We start from the raw sequence: 8,512 nt of genomic DNA, 5'->3' as shown, positions 1-8,512 counted from the left end.
AAAGGGGTCCCCCCCACCCTTAATGTGCATCTCTGAGCAGAGCTTGCTGCCCAGGCACAAAGCTCCCAGCCCCGACAAACAGCTGAGCTGTGGGGAGCAAGGGTGGGGCAGGTGCGAAGAAGTTTGCAAAGCAACACAACTGCAAAGCAACACAACCATGCAAAGCAACACGTTTGCAACCATGGAAAGCAGCACCTGACACCTGGGAGTTTGCAAACCATGGAAAGGGACAGAGGCAGCTAGCTATGCATAATGAGCAGGAGGGGGTGGAATTTCCCCTTTTGCATTGGACTCGAGTCGGGACCAGGCAAATGCATTCTTTAAGTCACCATTTGAAAACCGGTTTTGAGCAAGCATCAAAATAGAGACTTGAGGGGGCACACACACCCCAGGCAGAATGAGCAAAAGCCCCCTTTGGCTTCCCCCCCCCGAAACTGCTCCCTCCCCACACACACACCGACTCTGCTCCTCCCCCCCACACACACACAGGAGAAAAATTATAGATTAAAGCCCCCAAAGGGGTCTTACTGTGGCTGTCTTCTGTTCCATCGGCAGGGGCTGGGAGGAATGGGTAATCCAATACGATTCTATTTACGCACGGGAGGTTTTGCCTTGGATTTGCCGCTCTGGAGATGCAGACAGGATCGGGTGATCCATTCATCCCAATAGGGAAAAGGGGAAAGCCCATATCTCGGGATCCCCTGACCCAATGTTTACAAAACTTGGGGGGTCTCTTAAGAAGGCTCGTCTGAAGCTGTGCTGAATGTTTGGGGGTTGCACCCCCAAAAATGTGCCCCCTGCAGCCACAGAAAGAGAAAAGGGGGAGCCCATATTTCTGCCCCCACTGAACCCATGTTTACAAAACTTGGGGGGTCTCTTAAGAAGGCTTGCCTGAAGTTATGCTGAAAGTTTGGGGGGTGCAACCCCAAAAAAGCACCCCCTGCAGCCACAGAAATGGAAAAGGGGGGGAGGGAAAGGGGGTGGAGCCCATATCTCGGGACCCCCTGACCCAATGTTTACAAAACTTGGGGGGGTCTCTTAAGAAGGCTTGTCTGAAGCTCTGCTGAAAGTTTGGGGTCTCTACCCCCAAAAATGCGCCCCCTGCAGCCACGGAAAGGAGCGAATGTGCACACACACACCCCAGGAGGATTTCTCTCTCTTTCTCTCCCCGGCCGGGCCGCGCAGCAGCTGATTCCTCCAGTACTCAATCCTGACTGATTGGCCAGAAGAAGACCCAGCTTGGCCACCGATTGGCCGGGGGAGAATGCTGCTTACTGACGGTTATGCTGCTGCGCCCTGAATTTGCCGAATTTATTCGTGAACTCCCGAACTCGCTGAATTCGGCTCCCCCGGTTTCCCGCCATTTTTGAGTTCGGTTCGTCCCGAACTAAAAATTACCGAATCGGGAAATTCGGCTGTTTTTTGGTTCGGGCCGAACCGAATCGACAGCCCTAGTGACAGTGTCATTATAGCTTAAAGGAAAACTCCAGTTTTAGGACCTATTTGAGAATTTCTTTCTTTCTTTCTTTCTTTCTTTCTTTCTTTCTTTCTTTCTTTCTTTCTTTCTTTCTTTCTTTCTTTCTTTCTTTCTTTCTTTCTTTCTTTCTTTCTTTCTTGGCGTCTGTAATCCTATAAAGATTTTATCATGATGTAAATTGTAAAAGTAAAACTGTTTTACACTGAGACAATTTCAAACAGTTTTACTTTTAATTCATGATCTCTAGTGACCTAATTTCATGATCTCCAACATGCCTCCAGAGGCCAGATTCCCTAAGAAAGTTTTCTAAAAAAAAAACATTCAGAAACTAGGGAGAGAATTATTTGATTTTAGGCACCATATCCCATTTTTCAAACTAAAAGCAAGGACTCATTTGTTTTGGGGGTAATTAATGCCTTATGCATTTAGATCCTGCCCCAAATATTATTGTTTCAATTGCATCATTTAAAGGAACATTAAAAACTCTTCTGGCTAAGCAGGCTGAAAAGGGTTTGTTGTCTCCCCTGCTATTATTAGGGATGGATCTTGGAGATCAAAATTGGGGTTTTAATGCAAAGCATTACGTGTAAAACCACTACTGTGACCATATAATAACAGTTGAAATGCAATTATTGTAATTTAGCGGTGCTGCCCTCTGTGCAGTATAAACAGTCTTAAAATAACCCTTTTGAAACATGGCATTTTATAAAATGACATATTTCAAAGTGCATATGGTAGTTTTGAACTGCTAATGGAGGTATTCTGCCACTGCATTCATATTCAGATTGCGCTTGAATGCTGTTCATTTTCACAGACAAAAATATTTTACTTATAAATATTATAAAATATCTCATTTCTCCACTAAAAAAAAAAAGCCCAGCTTCTCAACAACATTCTTGCCCTGCTGCCTTTGAAACGAGTTGAGCAATTATTGCTGGGTATGAGGAACATGAAATTTATCCAATTCCTTTTCTTTTTAAGATTATAGTAAACTGTGGGGCTCTTATAAGCAAATATCATTCCAGTTTTAAAATATGTATTTTCATATTTCTCAAGAGTAATAATTATGATTTAACACTAGACATCTAATACATATTGATCCATATCTTGATCAGTAGCCTCATTTTGTCTTATTTACAAAATCTATCTCTGCCATTTTTGCACTCATCAATAAATGGAAAGAACATTTATTTCCCATATGCAGTCCCATATTTTTTAATATTTCAATACAGAAATATATTTTTCTTTTCTTTTCCAAAATCGACCAATCAATAACCATTGTTGCAGTCAATAAGCATTTAAATTAATATCTACCGGTGGTTCAGAATGATTTGTAACAGAATGAATCAGAGGTCTAGCCCATTTCCTTCTTACCTGTATCACCCCAAACATGAAAGGCTTCCATACTTACATATTGTAGTATACTATATTAGATAGCCAGCATGGAGTAGTGATTAGAGTTTTGAATTAGGATCTGAGAAACTCACAGCCGAATCCTAAAGGGGGGGGGCTAGCACTAACGCTGGCATGAGGACACTTATGCCGATTTCAGGGAACAGTGCGGCAGCACGAGCCACAGGTGCCATCGGGTTTTTCCAGGGACAAGGGCGTTCAATGTAAAAATCTTTTATGCACACACTGCAACAGAAATATGCCATATTTCTGAAACCTGAAGAGGATTTCAAGAGGTTTTTTAGGTTGAGTGGAATACAACTGGATGTGGTAGTGTAAAGTGCCATCAAGTCACAACCAACTTATGGCAACCACTTAGGGTTTTCAAGGCAAAAGATGTTCATAGGTGGTTCAGATGAGTGCGGGGGCTATCCAAAGATTTTATTGGTCTAAGGGGGGTAGGAACGTGGCGGCCGCTATTAAGCTTTTTAATATGAAACCCTTGGCTCAATTATTATATGGAGCTCTACTCTGTATAAGGGCAAATAAGGTGTTGCTTGAAAAAACTCAAATCTAAATTTTTAAGAAATTTCCTTCAAGTATCTACTGGAGTGTCAAATGCTGTCATTCGACTGGAGGTTGGAATGGTTATGGTCGAGGCTAGAGTTTGGATTGCTGCAATTTTTTACTGGCTTAAACTGATTTACTTCCCTGGGCGCCTTGTTTCACTCACCCTGGCAGATACCTTTGTCTCCCCTTGGAGTAAGATGATTGAGCAAAAACTGAGCTACAATGGCCTGTCGAAACAACTTTATAAAACAAATGACTATGCTCAGGCAAGAGAAATTGTTAAACTCCGTATATTGGATGTTGAAAGACAGCACAATATGAATAGGCTAAGGAGCCCTCTTTATGATATAAATGGGTTGAATAGGGTGGTTGATGCCATATATTAAGCTATTGGATAACCAGGAATATAGGAGGATTTTTACCTTGTTAAGATATAATATGTTACCCACAGCTGTTCTTGAGGGAAGATATAGAAGCGTGCCATATGGAAGTTGTTTATGTGAGTGCGGTGATGGCTCTGTAGAGACTTTAGAACATATTCTTTTCGAGTGTAGAATATATGGGCAGATTAGAGAATCCCTGATGGTGCCTATAATTGCATGTTACCCTCATAGTAATAGAAGGTCTCTTCTTTCAATCCTGCTATCGGATAAGCAGCAGAAGATTACCTGTAAAGTTGCCAAATTTGGTTGGCTGGTTCTTAAAATTAAGAAAGGGCGGAGTGGCGTATAAAGATGCCTTATGTAAATCTGTATTTTAACAAGATATATATTAGTAGTATGTAAGCTATTTTACTTATGGAATAATTCTGTTCTTATTTATATTCTGGTCTATGACTGTTTTAAATAAACTTGACTTGTCCCATAGGTGGCTTGCCATCGCCTGCCTCTGTGTAGAAACCCTGGACTTCTTTGGTGCTCTACCTTCCAAACACTAACCAGAGTTGAAGAAAAGTTGGTTTTTATATGCCAACTTTCTCTACCACTTAAGGAAGAATCAAACCGGCTTACAATAACCTTCCCTTCCCCTCCCCACATCAGACACCCTGTGAGGTAGATGGGGCTGAGAGAGCTTTAAGAGAGCTGTGACTAGCCCAAGGTCACCCAGCTGGCTTCCTGGGGAGGACTGGGGAAACTAGCCCGGTTCTCCAGATTAGCCTCCGCCGCTCATGTGGAGAAGTGGGGAATCAAACCCGGTTCTCCAGATCAGAATCCACCGCTCTAAACCACTGTTCTTAACCACTACACTACGCTGGCACCCCCTTGACCCTGCTTAGCTTCTAAGATCTTTACCCTGCTTAACTTCCAATATCTTGCTGGCCTGGGCCATCCAGGTCAGGGATAGCAGCTAGTTATACCAGCACAAATATGTTTAGGATCTGACAGCTCAATCCTGAAGGGGGGAGCAGATCCGTGGTGGCTGGGAGTGGTGCAGCCGCGCCTCCTCCTCAAAGGCTTCCCGGTCTCCATGGAGGCAAAAAAAAAGTTTAGAAAATAAAAAACAAAGAAGGGGGGGAAATCCCCCATTGCCTCCAACGGGGCTGCACCACCAAAAAAGGTGGCGCAGCACCACCACAGTGTGGGGGCTGGTTCCCAGGATAAAAGTGGGGGGGGGAAGAATGCCCCCAAGAATGCCGGCTCAGCCCCCTCTTCAGGAATGAGCTCAAAGTGCTGTAAAGTGGTAGAAAAAGGTGGGGGAAGTGATATGAGGTGGGAAATTAAAAAAAAGAATTTTGGTGGGAGACTGTGACCACCCCGGGGGTGGTGGTGGAGGAGCTGACATTTGATCTGTACACGACATCACAGGGTGTGATATAACATCCCCACTGAGTTCCCTCCCATCCCCAAATTCTGTCCTCCTCATGCACTACCCCTAAATCCCCAGGAATTTCCTAAGCCAGTGCTGGCAAACCTAGCCTCGGTGTGTGTGTAAATTAAATGGCATATCTAACAATTCTCGTGTTAAGATCCATAGAATGAATGCTCACAGCTCATTGTCTCAGTTGTATTAAACCGCATTCAGCTTCTGCTTCCCTGGCATCTTTGCCAACATGCTCAGTTTCTTCGGTGATTAAACAAGCCTGACAAATTTTAATTGTCCCATAAAAGTGCCATAAAGGGAGATCACCTGTGGTGCTTCGCAGTGAGGTTTTTCTTGGAAAATGCTCTTTGACGGGCTTAAAGCAAAGCTGTTGCATGGCAAAATTCCAAATCCGTTTGTGACATGTGAAAGATTAAAAGATGGTTGTGTTTTGGCCAAATCCCCTTGTTTAATGATTTAACAACTGAAAGTCCTGAAGCTTTAAGGGACAATTACTGCAAACATGGCCAAACTTTTCTCAAACCTGATTGTGTGAATGAAGCTGAATAGGAAAGCCAAGCATTTTGTTTCTAAATTTTGACTCAAGTATATGATGGGTCTATCTCCCTGTCGAATTTTCTTGTTAGTCCAAGAGCAAAGGGTGATGTCAGCAATGAAAAGGAAATTTGTAGCGTGGGAAGCAGGGGAAAGTTTCTCCAGCTCGCGTTGGTAAAAATATAATCTTTCAAACTGTGCTAATGTAACGATAAATAAACCAACTGTCTCGGTTAAGTCTGGAGTGAACAGAATTGAATTTGCACTAGATTCTCATTCAGCAATGATAATTTGGCTTCCTGGGACAAAAAATCTTTCAGAGGATGTTTGTTTAGCAGTCCGGCATTGGCTTTCATGAAGATCTTTGTCCCCGGACAGTTCAGGGCTCTGAAGGTAGTGAACTGGTGCCTCAACTTGGGCTGTGATGCAGGCAGCCCATGAAGGTTTTTCTAAACTGGCTTAAGATGATCTCTGTAACCAGCTCCAGATAATAATGTGGCTACAGCATTTTATACCCACTGAAGCTTCTGATTCATTTTCAGGCGCAGTCTTGCGATGAGAGCATTGCATGGGTAACTACCCCGCGGTGCCGCAGAGATAAAAAAAATAAATCTGTGTAGCAGCCTGCAAAAAATACCAACCCAGCAGACCAGAATAGACAAATAACAAAATCTATTGCTTTAGGACACAAGGAAGAATAGAGTGAACTGAAGCCTTCTGAAAGTTTGGGATGCGAGTCTAACAGCGCATTCCTGAGCCTGTGGCGGCCAGGGACGGCGTGGAGAAGGCGCTGCTGCGCTGCCCCCACACTGGTTTCCCAACCACCGGAACTATTTTAAAAGCCTTTAAAAGGCTTTTTAAATTTTAAACGGGGCTTTTCGCCCCATGGAAAAGAGCAAGGCTGCGCCAGCCAAAAAGCTGGTGCAGCCTTGCTCTTCTCCCCGCCGGCATACCTGGGGCAAAAGGGAAGCTGCCTAAAGGCATCTCCTCCTCCTAGAATGCCCTGGGAATGCCTCCCGGGATGTCAGAACGCCCCCCCGAACGCTGGTGCAGGCCGTTACGCTGGTGGGATGTTGGCGGAAGACCCCACTGGCGTTCTGGGGCGGTGCTGCCATGGCAGTGCCCAGCCTCCAGGCCTCCACGCCGGCGCTGCTGCCACTAACATCAGCGTAAGTAGCCCAGGCACTGGTGCAGGGTCCCCGAACACTGGCGCAGTGCCTTCCTGGCCTCCTAAGGGCTTTCACCCTTGAGGCTCAGGAATGCGCTGTAAGGTTGCAATCCTGAAGGGGGGGGGGACAAAGCTCCTTAGGAGCTGGCGTGTCCCTGCGCCGGCGTAAGTATCCCTTTAACCCAGGATAAGGGGCACTTATGCCATCCCAGGGGAAAACACGCCAGCGTTTGGGAGCTGGGGAACCGTGCCGGGCCCCACTACCAGTGTAGCCACGCCAGCAGGGAATTCCTGGAAGGGAATGCCCACGCTGGCGAGGGGGGGTGTTCCTGGGGGCATAGCTGCCTTTAGGCAGCTTCCTCCTTTCGCTCCAGGAATGCCCCCTCGCACTGCCTCACTGCTGTCAATGGGGGCATTTTCTTTTATTTTAAAGTTCCTTTCTGTGGAGATGGCGTGGTTGCGCTGCTCCCAGCCTCTGCCTAACTGCCCAGCATGGTGTAGTGGTTAACAGCAGTGGTTTGGAGCAGTGGACTCTAATCTGGAGAACCGGGTTTGATTCCCCACTCCACCCCATGAGCGGTGGAGGCTAATCTGGTGAACTGGGTTGGCTTCCCCACTCCTGCACACGAAGCCTGCTGGGTGATCTTGGGCTAGTCACAGCTCTCTTAGAGCTCTCTCAGCCTCACCTACCTCACGGGGTGTCTGTTGTGGGGAGGGGAAGGGAAGGTTATTGTAAGCTGGTTTGATTCTTCCTTAAGTGGTAGAGAAAGTCAGCATGTAAAAACCAACTCTTTTTCTTCTTCCCCCCCTTAAGGAATGGATTGCCCATCACACTGTAATGGGAACTTTCAGCCTTGCAGTTAGTTATCTGGAACTTAAGCTGAAATTTAGGGTTTACTTTTTATTTGCTTGTTTTATTCCATTTTTCATTCAAGGAGCTCGGGCTGTTTACATTGTCTCCTCCCCCCCTGGGAAATGGATGGAGATAGTGGCTGGCCCAAAAAGGTCAACCAGTGAGTGGGATTTTGAACCCAGAACAAAAAACACCAGTCATTGGATATTGTGCTATCATTGCACTATAGCAACTGTTTGCAACTGGATTACCCTGCGTGGAGAAAACAATCCACTTGCAAAGGATTGCTGTAGTGTAATGAGAGTAGAATATCTAGTAATGTGTGGATGGAGCCTAGGTCTCCCCATACTGACTATGAAGGATATGTCTAAAATACCTTTGACCCAAGCCACAAACTTCTTTTTAAATAGGTAATGATGTCTCTGTCTCCTTGCGAACGTGGGATATGTATGTTGTGACTGCCGTGAGAGGGGAAAATAGCCTGTCAGAGTTCTGGCACTGGATTCACACTCTGCAACCAGCTGTCAGTAAAAATTTGAAGGGTGACAGCTAAGGGGAACTAATTTACAGTTGGATCCTTGTCAAAGAGCTGTAAGGTAAAACCCGGTGCCAATGTAAATGCTCTTGAGTGACTCACGGTGCGGTCCTTAGCGGAGTTACACCTCTCTTAAGTCCATCGTCTTCAATGGAATTGGAA

This window comes from Euleptes europaea, chromosome 15 (genome assembly GCF_029931775.1).
Source record: "Euleptes europaea isolate rEulEur1 chromosome 15, rEulEur1.hap1, whole genome shotgun sequence".
NCBI classification, from domain to species: domain Eukaryota; kingdom Metazoa; phylum Chordata; class Lepidosauria; order Squamata; family Sphaerodactylidae; genus Euleptes; species Euleptes europaea.
This window is presented reverse-complemented; position numbering follows the sequence as displayed.